Source organism: Callorhinus ursinus, unplaced genomic scaffold (genome assembly GCF_003265705.2).
Source record: "Callorhinus ursinus isolate GAN/ISIS: 27379988/994484 unplaced genomic scaffold, GSC_fseal_2.0 scaffold12, whole genome shotgun sequence".
In the NCBI taxonomy this organism is placed as follows: Eukaryota; Metazoa; Chordata; class Mammalia; order Carnivora; family Otariidae; genus Callorhinus; species Callorhinus ursinus.
The window spans coordinates 70,794,942-70,810,738 of NW_027397074.1; the positions used below are offsets into that span (position 1 = coordinate 70,794,942).

The window sequence follows — 15,797 nt, forward strand, 5'->3', positions numbered from 1 at the left end:
GGTGGGTGGTGGGTGTATAAGCTACATTTCCTGGAATTTCCCCCAAGAGTTCCTTAATACAGAAACTGATAGTAACTTCACCTCTGCCTTATTGACCTGGCAAGTCTTCCATTAACTGAATCCTGTTTTTATTTATTATGGAATGTCATGCTTGCTAGGATTCATCTGTATTACAGCTCTGGCTTAGAAATTATTCTTAAAAAGTGGACACAAGAGCTGTCTTCCTCTTCCTGAGCTCCTAGGACTAACAGTACTAGCTACCATTCATTAAGCACCCACCAAATGTACATTGTTTTTGTTCTTACCACAATCATGCATGGTATATGGCCTTGTCCACATTTTACAGATGAATAGAGGACTCATGGAGGTTAGGTTACTTGTACTAGGTCATACAGCTAGTAAGTGGCAGGAGAAGAATGCCCTCAGTCTCATGCTGTCCATCAAGGGAAATTATGAAGGGATTTAGGCATTCAATTGTTACTTCTCTGTCATTGACAATCTTTATTTATTTCATGACTATCAAAAATTTAGACAATTGAAACTTAGGAAATTGTTATGGCTGATTTTATATTGAAATATTGGAATAATGATTTCTAAAATGTCTTCCGGGCGCCTGGGTGGCTCAGATGGTTAAGCGTCTGCCTTCGGCTCAGGTCATGATCCCAGAGTCCTGGGATCAAGCCCCGCATCGGGCTCCTTGCTCCTTGGGAGCCTGCTTCTCCCTCTGCCTCTCTCTCTCTCTCTGTCTCTGTCTCTGTCTCTCATGAATAAATAAATAAATAATCTTAAAAAAAAAATAAAATGTCTTCCAGTTGCTTGCACCGGTGATTCAAATGTACATCCTTCGAGAACCAAAAGAAGCCCATATTGGACTCAGAATCCGCCTCCAGCCAGTCCTCCATTGTGAGCCAGCCAGCCAGGTTTGCACATAGCCCTGCTTTCCCTAGTGCAGGCATCTTCGGTGGTATCTTGATGTTTCCTCCCTTGTTCCTCAGCTGCTTATTAACTGAAGGGTGGAGTCCAGAGCCTTGGGGTGGCTGGGGCAGAAGTCTTCCTGAGGAGCAGGAGAAAGTGGGAATGGGGGAGCTGTGGATTGGGTGCCACCCACCCACAGTGTCTGCTGGGATGGGCTGTACCTGCCTGCCCACTCCCCAGACAAGCCTCAGACAGAGGGACGGAGCAGCACTCCCCTCGGTGAAGCCTTCCCAGCGCTCCCTTGGCGACGGTCACTGCCTCCTGTTGACGGTCTGCGTACCTCTGCTGGGGCCCTGCGCACCCTCTCCCAGAGTCATGTTCCTGTATTTCTTCCCCGCCGACTGGGGAGCACTGGAGCATGGGAACGGGTTTCTTAACACAAAGTGGATACTCAAGAAAAGCTTGAATGCGTGCTAACAGCGTGAATGAGGGCGCCCGGGTGCCCTGAGACTCGGAAAGCTTCTGAGGTACATGTACTGTTAAGGTGGGGCAGACTGTTCAAAATGACTTCACGAGGCTCCTGGTGAACTTCCCAGGTCCCAAGGGGGAACTGGCTGATTTGGCTTTCCTTTCCAACGGGAAGGCAATAAATCTGTCCTTTGGGCAGAACTTGGTCCGCCCACCCCGGCCGCGACCACTGTCCCCCTCCTTCTACCCCTTCCCTGGCCCAGAGCCTCCACTTCCCCTGCTGCGGTGGTTTGGGAAGTAAGGACATCTGGTAAGGACTCACGTCTGCATCTGTTCTGCCCAAGAGGCTGCAGGCTGCTCCCCCAACACCCGCAAAAGGTCAGGCTGGAAGAAGCCTGGGCAGAGCCCCCCCGGGTAGCTGTTGGCGTTCTGTGTGTGTGTGCCCGAGGTGGGGAGAGAGCATGGAGCTGTTGGATACTCTGCTCTTACTGGAAGGCTCATGGCTAAGTGAGGGGGGCAGAATGCAAGCAGCACCTCTGGCCCTTTAATCTTGAGAAGTCAGTTTCTCTCCTCTCTTACTGCTGAGATCCACTATCTGCGAAGTGGGACTGGCAGGGCTGGTTGGTGGCGGGTCAGGCACAACTCTCCAGGGAAGAGCAAGCAGGAGAGGAGAGAAGAGATGGGTCTTTAGAATTATTTACAGTGAGGGAAAATAGGGATCCCCAGAAGGATCGCTTAGAGCAGGAACAAAGGTAATTAGAAGGAGCCTGAACACCTCGACAGCTCTTTAGCAAGGGTTGGGGGCATGGGAGTGGAGATTTCACAGCAGGGAGGAGTCAGAACTACTCCAAAGTGAAGCTGTAGGAAGAACTTGGTAACTTAGGTTAGGACAAGCCCTGCAGATCTCTGGAGCACTCTGGGTCCTTGTGGTGTCAAAGTTATGTGGTGGTACCTTTGGTGACCTTTGTAACTATGTGGAGACAGTTTTTGATTTCCAGATAACTTAAGAGTGTGCATCTTGCTTCTAATGAGTGAAGGCCAGGCTTGCTAGCCCTCCTGTAATATATAGCGCAATCCTGAACAGTCCAAGTTTTCCCCAGCCCTGCATGCCACAGTCCCATTGACAACACTGGATCATATCTCAGGATGCTTCCAAGTCTGATAATCTGATCATCTGATTCTATCCTGGCTGCGACTGTCTGTTTGTTTTCTTTAAAGATGAAATGAGGGGAAAAAAAGAAATCGATCAGATTAATAGATGTAGAAAAAGGATTTGATAAAACTCAATACTCCTTTGTGATTAAAACATCATCTCTTGGCAAATTAAGTGTAGTCTCTTAATCTAATAATAGTATCTACTACTTATAGCAAATACCATAATTAATTACAAAAGATTAGAAACATTCTCATTTAAAGAAAGAAGAAGGCAAGAGTGTCCATTAACAATCATCGCAAGTGTGAACATTGTGCTTAAGGTTGTAACAAGTGCAATTAAACACAAAAATAAAATGAGAGGATAAGAACTGGAAAGTTAAAGATATAATTATTATTTATACATTATTTGATTGTTTCTACAAAAAAACCCCAGTGATGGATGGAAAAGTTATCAGTAGTTTTTTTTAAGTCAGGTTTGCTAGGTAAAAGATCAGCATATTCAGGCTTATTGCATTCTGCACATCAGTACTGACCAAATTAGAAAGTTACATTTGAAAAAGATGCAATTTACAACGGCAAGAAAACCAAGAAAGTACATGTGAATAATTATAATAAAATAAGTATTGTAAAAATTTAAGTAATGTAGGAAGAATTAAATAAGCTGAGATAGAACATGTTTGTGGATGGGAAGACTTTATTATAAAGATATCATTTCTCCCCAAATTAGGCTGTAAATTCAATGTACATATAATAAAAATTTCAACATGACTTATCTTCATACTTGACAAGTTGATTCTAAAATTCACATGAATAAATGTACAAACACAGTCAAAATCATTCTGAAAGAGAAGAGGGGATTTGTCTCACTAAACAAAAAGATATAAAGACATGATAATCAAGTCAGTGTAGTACTGATACAGGAGTAGACAAATATATCAGTAAAACATAGTAGACCAAACAAAGATCCAACCATATATAGGTCCTTGATATTTGATAAAGGAAGCATTACAGAATGATAAGGACAGAAAGACATCTGGTTCTTCTGGGGTAGCTGAACTCAAATTTCTGGGTGTTCCAGACCATAGAATCCTGGGCTGTACGTAACAACTTTGGTGTTTCTATTAGAACAGTTCTGTGGTATACTGAAGTATTTCTCCAAGTCGGGACATCCTTGTTCCAGCCACTTCTCTGGTCTTGCCAGAATTTTAATAGGCCATCTAATCTTCAGTTAAGCCACCTTGTATTTACACAAACCACAGTGAATTCTGTTGTCTGCAACCTAGGAAAATCTGAAATAGATACACGGTTCCATGTCTGGGTATATATACAAGGAAAAACTCTGCAAGATGTGTACAAGCAGTCATACACAAGAGTATCCACAGAAAATTTGATCATAATGCTAAAAGATTGGAAACAAATATGTCTAGTAGGGATGGATGAAGGGATAAATAAATTGTGGTATGGTCATATGATGAAATATTATTTAGGAAGTAAAATGAATTAACTAGATATGCTTATGTCAACATGGATAGGTATCAGATGCATAATGTTGAGTGGAAAATGTCAGTTGCAGAATGCTGTGTTCAATGATGCCATGTACATAAAACCGATTACATAAAATGATACCATTTACATGAAACTTACACATATTATGTATCTATATTTACTTATATTTATATTTAAAATCTAAAAACAGGACTGGACAAATATACACTAAATTGATGACAGTGATTGCACCTGGGGGGCAGGGAATAGGAAATGAATTGTGAGTGATAAGAGAAGCAACTTCCATTTTTTCCCCTAGAATTGTTACATTTATCTTCTTTTGGAAAATAGAGCATAAATTACCTGTGGGTGTTTAGTGGGCACATACTATTCTTTACTATTCTATACTGTTCTATATTTCATAAACCAGAGAAAGAGGAGAAGGAAGGAAGAAAGGAAGGAAGGAAGGAAAGCAAAACAAGATGGCAAGAAAGAAAAAAAGAGGGAAGGAAGAAATACTCGTACTCATGGTTCCTATTGTCTCTTACATATGAATGATCACAGGGACCATTCCTCCTTGAAATCAGTGACATAACACACACACGCACAGTTTTTTAAAACTGTTTAATTATTTAAAAAATTATTATCTGTCAGAATGGCTAAAATTAACAACTCAGGAAACAACAGATGTTTGTGAGGATGCAGAGAAAGGGGAACCCTCTTACACTGTTGGTGGGAATACAAACTGGTGTGGCCACTCTGGAAAACATTGTGGAGGTTCCTCAAAAAGTTAAAAATAGATCTAGCCTATGATTCAGCAATTACACTACTAGGTATTTACCCAAAGGATACAAAAGTACTGATTTGAAGGGACACATGTGCCCCAATATTTATGGCAGCAACAATAGCCAAACTATGGAGAGAGCCCAAATGTTCCCTGACTGACAAATGGATAAAGAAGATGTGGTATACATACACAATGGAATATTATTCAGCCATAAAAAAGAATGAAATCTTGCCATTTGCAATGATGTGGATGGAGCTAGAGTGTATTATGCTAAGTGAAATAAGTCAGTCAGAGAAAGACAAATACCATATGATCTCACTTATATGTGGAATTTCAGAAACAAAACAGATGAACATATGGGAGGGGGAAAAAAGAGAAAGATTGGGAAACAGACCATATGAGACTCTTAATGACAGAGAACAAACTGAGGGGTTGCTGGAGGGGAAGTGGGCAAGGGATGGACTAGATGGGTGATGGGTATTGAGGAGGGCACTTGTGGTAAGCACTGGGTGTGGTATATAAGTGATGAAACACTAAATTCTACACCTGAAACTAATATTACACTGCACATTAATTAAGTGGAATTTAAATAAAAACTCAAAGCTACAAAATAAATAAAAAATTATCATCATTAGGTAGTGAGAACTATGTTTTACCTGTTGGGAAATGCAGCTAAATTTTGGGCTCAACAGTGATTATTGACTCATCTCAAGTGCTTAATAATCTCCATTTATCTAATCTTTTGAATGCCTTTTTTAAAAAAAAAATCTTATTTCATATACTGTTTCATTCCGAGAACCATCTCAAATAAACCTGGGATATAATCAGGGTACAAAACTTCACTTAAAAAAAAAAAAAGACCAGCTTTATTCACCAAGCCTTCTATTTCTGAGCTGTGTCTGAAAGATGTCATTGGCCTAATGTTAAGGTTTGGGTCCTTCCTTGCACGCAGTTTTGTATAACTGGTCTTAAAATGTCTTTGTTGTGTAACTTGGAGCTCCCTCAGCACTAGGAGACGGTGGGGGAGTGGTGGGAGGTGGGCAGGGGCTTACTCTGCACTCTCAGGCACTATGGGCATTTTCTGGGTGATGCTGAATGGGCCTGTTTTGTTTATAGTGAGATATTTACAATTACATACTATGGCTTGCCAAGATAGAGCTCAGAACTAGGTGTTGGATATCAGCAGAAGCTGCTCCTGGGCCTGATTCCATTGTCAATTGCTCTGTGATGTTGGTCAACAAATATGATAAAGTCCATGGAAACAGGATGAGCTTTGAGGTCACATGTTCTTGGGTTGGAATCTGGGTACTGCCGACGCTGCCTCACTGACAGTGGGCAAGTGATCTTCTTTGAGCCCTAGTTTCTTACTTTACAACTAGAGATAATATTTCTCACAAAAACAAAGTGAACTTAAATGAGTTCATTTGTCCTCTGCATGGTACCTGGTCATGTTGGAGGCCAGGTAAATATTAGTTCTTACTTTGTTCCTCAGTTTACTGTATCTACCGGATACCGTAGCTGTAAGGAGAAGATACAATAAGGATGAGCAAAAAATTTTTTGAAGCTAAGGAGGAAAACTACTTTACAAATGAAGCATTATTATATGATGAGTAGTTTCTTTTTTTTATTTTTAGAAATTTTATTTATTTATTTGAGAGAGAGAGAGAGGTCATGAGCAGGGGAGTGGGAGAGGGAGAAGCAGACTTCCCGCTGAGCAGGGAGCCCAATGCAGGGCTCGATCCTGGGACTCTGGAATCATGACCTGAGCCGAAGGCAGACGCCCAACCGACTGAGCCACCCAGGCGCCCCAATGATGAGTAGTTTCTAGTCCTTAAGGTAAAACTTGTTAGCAACTTTTGTTTATCTGTCTTAGGGGATGCTGCTGCCTTTGTTGACCTTGAATGATTGAGCAGAGATGTGACCCAACTATGACAGTCTATCACCCAATTCCAGAATTCTGAACTTGCCCACCCATGGTTAGGCCCAAACTCTGGAAGATGTGTACTTCCTTCTGACCTCTCTATCCTGACCCCATTGCTGTGTCTACTGGGTCGTGGCGCTCAGGCTAGCTACAGTTTCCCTTCATTTACATTTTAACTCTTGGGCCATACATTCTTTCTGCCTTTACTCTGAAGACCATTCACTGATGGTGTGACCACCTGGCTAAGGATTTGCCAATTCGGATAGATTTTTTTTTTTTTTTTTTGCCCAGTAATTAAGGAGAGAGCCAGAATAGGATCCATGCATATTTGCCAGAATCTCCGCAAGATACTAAGAGCATTTCCACTGGAGGATGTTGAAATTAAGTACATAAGAAATTCCAGCGTTTCCTTTTGCCTTGTTACTGAAGATTGAGGGAACCAACACGTTCTTATCTTTTTGGTAGGACTGTCCCGCAACAAAAGCGATACAGTCACCCCCCAGGAAAGGTGATTCCCTCCTATATAGACCATCCTCAGGTCTACTTGGTAGCATCATATTCTGGGGAATGGTTTGTGAGTTGGTGCTGTAATTCTCTCTGACCCCTCCCCCACCATCACCACTACCACTACCACCACCATCAGCCGGCTCCAATTGGAACTTAAAATCTGATTGTTCTCCTGAGCAGTACATGGCTCCCCTCAGACTCTCTGCAGGTGATATTTATGTAGAGTACGAGGGAAACATATTAGGGGGGAAATGGGAAAGATTTGAAGATGGGAAAGGCTTTTAGGGGGTCTGTTCTCTGACCTCTCTCCAAGTTTTTGGCTGGGCCTTAAAGTTCCAAGCAAAACTAAAGGAACTTTGTGTTAGGTTAAGCTAAATTGTGCTGAAGGGAAAGATCTCAGTGGTTGAACACATAAAGGTTTATTTCTCACTAAGTCAGTGTTGGCGGCATGTCTCCAAGGCCGCTCCCCTCTATGAGACGACTTGGAAATACAGGTCACTTGCATCTGCTATGCTCTGGAACATGTGGCGTCCCTGGGGAAGGAACGAAGGGCATGGAGAACTCATGGCCCCTCTTTGGTGACTTGACCCAGAAGCTGCACACATATTTCCCCTAGAGGGTGTTATGCTAAGTGAAATAAGTCAATCAGAGAAAGACAATTATCATATGATTTCACTTACATGTGAAATTTAAGAAACAAAACACAGGATCATAGGGGAAGGGAGGGAAAAAAATAAAACAAGACGCAATCAGAGAGGGAGACAAACCATAAGAGACTCTTAACCATAGGAAACAAACTGAGGGGTGCTGGAGGGGAGGAGGGTGGGAGGATGGGGTAACTGGGGCACGGACATTAAGGAGGGCACGTGATGTAATGAGCATTGGGTGTTACATAAGACTGATGAATCACTGACCTCTACCTCTGAAACTAATAACACTCTATATGTTAGTTAATTGAATTTAAGGAAAAACATGAAAAAGAAAATAATGGCCAAACTGGTCACATGGTTCCAACTTCACTGGGAGAGAGGCTTGGAATTGCAGTCCTGTGAAATGAAAGGGGCATGTTCTCGGCAATAAAATATTTCCAGGGCACAAATGTGCCACAGTAGGACTCCGTGACAAGGTGGGTAGGGTTGAAGAGAGAGAGCCCTTCTTGTTTTTCTGTCAGGAAATGACGTCTCTGGGAGAGCTGAAGGGAATGCAGCCTTGTTTGGCACCTTCAGGGTTTCGAAGCTGCAGCATTATGGGGAAGCAGCCCTTGCCCAGGAAAGCAATGTCTTCCAGAATATACCAGCAGGAATAGCTGTGACAAGGGACCACCACCGAGTGGTTTGGGGTGCAGGAGAGGAGCAACATCAACAAGGAGAGAACTTTGTAGAAGAACATGAGACCCATGTATAGACATATGGAGAATCCCCCAAATATCTGGTCCTGAATTTGTAGCCCAGGGCTATAAGACAGTAAATTTGGTTATAAGTGCTTGTACTGTCCCAGTGGAATCCACAGGCTGGTGGAGCTTGGGACATTTGGTTTACACTCCAACTGCCTGTTAGATAAGAACATGCATCATCTATATGGCTGTGTGTCAGCACCGAGGAACCATTTCCCATTTGGGCTGAGTCAAAACATTTTAGATTCATACTTTATCATGAGCTTCTAAATACAGTAACTCAGGGGTCCTCGAAGTATGACCCCGGGACCAAAAGCATTAGCGTCACCTGGAAACGTGACAGAAACGCAACATTCTGGCCTCCATTCCAGGCCTAATAAGTCAAAGGCACTGGGAGGAAGGCCCAGCAGGGGGTTTAATAAGCCCTCTGACCCCAGTGTGATTCTGTAGCAAGGTCCAGTTTGAGAATCACGCATCAACTCATTGAATCTTGGCAACAATCCCTAAGAGTGTTCTTTTTCCTTTATTATGGTATAGGAAATGGAGACTCCAAGAAATTGCAAAGCATTACAGTTTGAGTCAAGACTTAATCTCAAAGTCCTGTACTCAAATCTGGGGTTACAGCTTTTTTCCTGGCAGAAATTTAAATCCCAGTATTTTAGGTCCCAAGTCTGGGCTGAAAGAGATGTAGAGAAAATAACTTCTAAATTTCTCACAGATGAAGAAGACGAAGCCCAGAGAGGTTAGAACGGACACTTAATGGCAGAGCCAGTAACTAGAACAGTTTTCTGAAGCCTGGGGCAATGAACTTTCCACTAGGGCATGAAGAAACCATAATTTAATTTTGTCTGAGGCCATGTTTCTGTTTAACTGATCTGATTAAGTGTCTGAATTGGGACAGGCCACCTGCGTTTTCTGCATGTCTTCCCCCACCCCACCCCACCCAGTCGGGCATGGGGGGAGTCTGTGAAGTAGCCGCAGCTCTAGGTGGAGGGATCCCTATGGTCTGGTGATAGAGAACCCCAAAAACGAGTTTCCAGTGTTGCACAGAGCCCACAAGGGATCAGTCCCTGAGTAACAGGGGACCCACTGGGGCCCCAGGAACACTTGGACTCTTCCCTGACTTGCAAGGTCTCCTTGGGGTCATGGATTCCAGTTTCTAAGCCTGAAGAGGGTCTAAATCCCAGCTCTCCTCTTCTTCTTGGGTTTTGGGGTATTACTTTGCTCTCTATATCGTAAATATTTAGCGAGAACTTGAGCCTAAGGTTCAAGTCCGGAAGACCAAGATTTGATGTGATTTGTCAGCCACGTGAGCCTGTCCTATCCTCTCTCTGTGCCTCCGCACCCTTCCCTGGAGGGAAGAAGAAGGCATCAGCCACATCACACATGGCTGCTGGGAGAAATAAATGGCATAAACCTGTGGGAGTCCTCAGAACAGGACCGAGAAGGGCCAAGTTACCACCTTCCTCTTGGTTGGAAGGTTTTATTGAAGCGTAACACATAAAGAAGAGGGCATAAATCATAAATGTACAACTCAATGAATTTTCACAAACGGAAGACTTGGTTTAGGAAACAGAATGTGAACAGCAGCCCAGGAGCCACCATGTGTCCCCTTCCAGACACTTGTCACCACCCATCCCAAGATAACCCTTATCTTGACTTCTACACCATTAATGTGTTTGTTTTAAATGTTACATAAATGGATTAATACAAAACTCTTGTGTTTGGCTTTTTTCCACTCAATATTCTGTTTATAAGGCCCATAAACTTTCTCTTTATATTTCAATGCTGAATTATGTCCATCTTAATGGTTTGTGGCACCTTGTACCGCCCATGTTCTGCCTCATGTCTTATGCCCACTAAGTGTTTATCTTTACCTCGAGGGCTGGACAGCTGATGGCATATGGTGCTTTATCCTCTACCAATGCCTTTAATGAAGTCAGAACTATGGGTCTTCAGAAGACTATAGCCAGAGTGCTTAGGTGACTGGACACATGCTGAGCCAATGTCCTCTGCTGTGAGATGTCCTACACAGGGATGCCAGCCCCCCAGAGGGATGACACCTCTGCCCTCCTGTTCTGGGCTCCCAGCTTACTTCCCAGGGAAACCAGCCGAAAGAGGGCTGCTTCAAAGCTCTGTCTCTCAGCATGGCCAAGACACCTCCTCTCCCCAAGCCATAGGATAAATAATAGATGAAGTCACTGTATTTGAATAGGATAGCTCTTGGGACCTTGGAATATTTTTCTGAGGAATTAAAGGAGAGTTCTCTTCTTCACACCTCATGGAGGTGAAGGGGGGACATAGTATACCTGTGCTTAGTGCTTTGGTGTCTGCAGATGAAAATGAGATCCCAAGATTCTGGGGCCACTCTTCTTCTCGTTGTTTGGGGAGATATCCCTTTGGACCCAAGACACCCTGAGTCACGCCTCAAACTGTAAACAAAATAGAGGGCTCTGTGGGGACATATTAAATTTCTATGTGTTTTATATCCTGCAGCCCAGCCCCAGCCCTGCACCGACCACCTCCTAGACAAAGAAGAAAGGATCAGAGCATCTAAAGTTTTGGAAAATAATGGCTCAGCCCTATTGCCTTAGGGATCCCTCACTGCTGGTTTCCTAGTTGTTGAGGCTTGGTTTCCTTAAAGTTATGACAGTATTGTTTTTTTTAGGAAATAAGATCATCGGGATGCGTGGGTGGCTCATTTGGTTAGGCATCGGCCTTTGGCTCAGGTCGTGATCTCAGGGTCCTGGAATCGAGGTCCACATCGGGCTCCCTGTTCAGTGGGGAGCCTGCTTCTCCCTCTCCCTCTGCCTGCCACTCCCCCTGCTTGTACTCTCTCTCTCTGACAAATAAATAAATAAACTCTAAAAAAAGGAAAGAAAGAAAGAAAGGAAAGAAGGAAAAAAAGAAAGAAAGAAAGATAGATCATAGACACCAGGATTTTAGAGTTTGAATGTCTTTCAAGTAGCCCAGACCCTTATTTGTTGTAAACGCTGCTTTTATTACATCCTTGGAAAATTAGTTACCTGTTTTTTAACTTTTTCTGTGAGCAGGAGCTGTCACCTCTGACCCCACCCCCCTCCAAGACCTCCTGTTCTCCTGCTGAGTAGCCCGGTTGTCAGGAAAGATCCTTGTTGAAGCAGAAGTTTCCTCTACTAATTTCCACCCATTAGCCTTGGTTCCTTCCTCTAGAGTCATCCAGATCTATTCCAATCCATTTGGCAGATCTTTAACTATTTGAGAAATAACTACACCCTAACCCCTTTAGGTTACTTATTGAATTCCTCCTTTTTGACAGGCATTGAATCTTCTCTTGTCAAAGTAAAACATTCCAAGTTTTTAAAATACTTATTACATGAAGTAGTTTTCAAACTCCACCTTTAAAGGTTTTCTGGTTTGTCAATGTCATTCTTGGAATGTAAGGCCACATGTTAAAATGCATTATTCAGCCAAAAATATTAGAGGATGGTAATACTAAGTCACATTGATAGTTCAACAGATCACTGGATTTCAGTGAAAATCCAGAAACAGTCCCAAATATATGTACAAGACTTTAGTGTGTGATAAGATTTTTGTCTTGTGTAATTTATCATAATAAGTCCCAGATGGATTAAAGATTTCAATGTAAAGTAAATGTCCTAAGAGAAAATATTGATATGATTACATAATCTAAGAGTGCAGAGTGACTTTGTAAATATAATTCTAAAGGCAGAAACCATGAAGAAAATGACTAACAATTTGATGACATAAGCATACTGTGTATGTGAAAATGTCATCAAGAAATAAAGAGGCAAATAATAAACTGAAAAACATTTTTGTAACATTCATGGCAAAGGATGGAGATACTATAAAAAGATCTCTTAAAGTTAATTTTTAAATAAAAGATGAATCATCTTAATAGAAAGAGCAAAGGAAATAAGCAATTTAAAAAGACATTTAATATGGTAAATATATGAAAAATGTTCAACTCTATGAGTAAAGGAAGATATTCTCATTAAACCTAAGTATTGTTCTTCATCAATAAAACCTTTTTAAAAAGATGGAAAAAGAACACCAACTGTAGTCAGTGTTAGCAGGCTGTGGGGGAAAGTATACTCTCATATTCGGCTGCCTTAGGGTGAATTGGTATAATCCTTCTGGAGGACTACTGAATGATATTGACAAAATGAGTCAAAAACTTTAAAAAAATATGTGCACACCATTTGATTCAGCAATTCCATTTCTGGGTAACTATCTTATGTAAATAATCAGTATTATGCCTAAATTTTATATATATATCTTTATATCTATGTATATATGCATATATTATGCATTTATTTATATATACACATATACATATATATACATTCATTAAAACATTATTTATAATTGTACCCTCTAAACTTTTATTTTATTTATTGATTTATTTAAAGATTTTACTTATTTGAGAGAGAGAGAGAGCACAAGCAGGGAGAGGGGCAGAGGGAGAAGCCGACTCCTTGCTGAGCAGGGAGCCCAGTGAGGGGCTCGAACTTAGGACCCTGGGATCATGACCTGAGCTGAAGGCAGACGCTTAAGCAACTGAGCCACCCAGGTGCCCCTAAACTTTTAAATCATATACTTCATGTGTAAAAAAGAATTAAGTAACATTGAGCAGATACTCCAATAGACTTATATACCTTTTATAAAATTGCCTACTTGTAGTATCATAACAATATATTATATCCAGTATGAAATATATGAGATAGATATATTAACAGATGAGGTAAATGGAAACAAAAGGAAGTACTAAGACCTATTTCTCCCTGGAAGTGAAGTGAATGACCCTGTGCAGCGTCTGTGATGGGAGCCTGACTTCATTACATCAAAAGTTGGAATCATTCTTAGTGTCTACCAGGAGTTAAGTGTTACATAAATTTTAACACAACAATTTGAAAGTGCTGGAGAATGACCAAAGGCAGGCATCACTAGAAGGGGATTGATCCTTGAAAGTGGGGAGCTGCACTTGGTTGAGATTTATATTCCTGTGCTTTTGTCCCAGAGAGCACTCCCAAGTACCCCACCTGGGACAGTTAGAACGCAAGCGGAAAGCTGGGGAGCCACTGACTGGCAGAGTTAGGAGACAAAGTTTAGGGTAGCCAGAGTAACTGAAAAGTGAGGTGGAAATCTTAGAAAGGGGCCAGAGGAAGAGGAGTCTCAAGTCTATTTATAAGCTTTGGCCAGACCCTTAGAGGACCCTCTGAACTGGGCATGTGTAGGAAGACTCCGAAGAGCCCAGCAAAAAGCAAAGCTGGAAGGTTGAAGAACTGAGCAGAGATTTCAGGTGCTGCCCACAAGGAGAGACAGAATTTGGAGTTTGAGTCTAGTCAAATTTAACTGCCTGCTCAAATGAAAATCAGCACTCCTCTGAGGAAGACAGAAGAGTCCAGAGTCTCCACAACACATCATTTGAGATGCCCAGAGTAGAATAAAAAATTATTAGATGTGGAAGAAGCAGGAAAATATGACCCACAGTCAAGAGAAAAAGCAGTCTGAAAAAAACAACCAAAGATGACCCAGATATTGGAATCAGCTGCAAGGTTTTTAACAAGGCTATTACAAATATGTGTAAGAACTCGAAGTAAAATAGGGTTAAAATGAACAGATGGAGGGTCTTAGAAGAGAAATGAAAAAGAAAAAAGAAGAAAAAGATCCAAACAGGTTAGAACTGAAGAGTATAACAGGTGACTTAGATTGGAGTTAGAGAAGAAAGGGTTATTGAACTTGAAGAGAAATCAACAGAAATAATCTAATCTGAAGAACAGAGATAGAAAAATGAATAAGCCTCACTGTGGAACCACATCAAGTGATCTAGTGTATATGCTTTGTGGTCAAAGGTAACCCTTGAAATAAGGTTTATCTGACCTATCCTTACTGATGTTCATAATTATTACACACCGTCTGGTTATCAGGCACAAATGGTAAACACTACACCTGTAGGTCAATGTTTGGCTTTATATTCACATATCTGGATTACATTTTAGCTTCTCTCTGTTCTGTCAGCCCCCACTACTATGTATTGACCTCACTGGTAGCGATTTTCCCTGAAACCAGGCACTGTGTAACTGTTACTAAGAGACAGTTCTCAACAGGTCTCTTGAGTTTCTGTACATCTTGTGAGAAGCACTGACTGCTGTTGTTCTGGGATGTTTGGTAATTTTTGTATAGTAAACCTCTTTGGCAGATAGAGATAGTTTTTCCTTCCAGGGCAGAAAGCAGTTCTGTTTACTCTCCAGTTAATAAAGAGTACGTCTCCCTCCAGGACAGAGGGCCAGCAAACTTACCTCTTGTTATACTAGATTTGAGTTCCGTAAACTTCCAGGTTCTTCTCCTATAACTCAAACCCCTGAGTTGCAGGTGTCAATCACACAGTCTCCTCTTTATGTTGCCCCGGGGAAACTGGGGCCTGAGGACAATGCTGACACCCTGGCTATTGTAATTGCTGCGAACAACAGTCCTTTGTCTCTGACCCAGGAGTCTCACGTCTCCCGACAGAATCCGTGGAGCTGTGGCAGGCTGACTTGTTAGCTCTAAGTGGGGTAACACCTCACACCCTTCCTGGTCTTGACAACCACCTCCTCATGAGCAAAACCCCAATGGATTGCGAAAACAAGAAATCAGACTCCTACTGCCCGACAACAAGGCAGCTCCCCCCCATCCTCAGTGACAGGGTTCCTGTATTCCAGTATAATTTCATGTTACCCCACCAAGGCACTGCACTCAAAGGTCTGTCCTGCCCTTTGGGCAGTTGCCCACTCCCACTCCTGATTCTATAACTGCTCCTCATCCGGCAGCTGGGAGTTCGGATTCTGGGCTCGACTCTAAGAAGCCAACGAGGAGAGGCCAGTGGGTTAGGTGCAAGGAGGGCCCTGGTGGAGGGGAGTTGAGCTGTGCACCGCAACCAGTATGTAAACAGATGTGGGACTGAGCCAGAGTCGTTGCATATTGTTTCTTTTTCTTTTCTTTCTTTCTTTTTTGTTTATTGTGAAGATGTCAATGCTACCTAGAGCAATCTACACATTTAATGCAATCCCTATCAAAATACCATCAACTTTCTTCGAAGAAATGGAACAAATAATCCTAAAATTTGCATATTGTTTCTTATCCCCGTGATTATTGACCTGGGGTCTGTGTTGGGGAAAGGGACA

General features: G+C 42.1%; 1 long non-coding RNA gene across 3 annotated transcripts in view; it reads left to right on the plus strand.

Annotated features, from left to right (window-relative positions):
- LOC141373905 (uncharacterized) overlaps positions 1-15,797 on the plus strand; it is a 403,382-nt gene that overhangs the window by 323,943 nt on the left and 63,642 nt on the right. For all 3 annotated transcript variants that reach the window (XR_012380327.1, XR_012380328.1, XR_012380329.1), the window contains one exon: positions 813-920. This is a non-coding gene — a long non-coding RNA (uncharacterized lncRNA). The remainder of the gene's footprint in view (positions 1-812; positions 921-15,797) is intronic.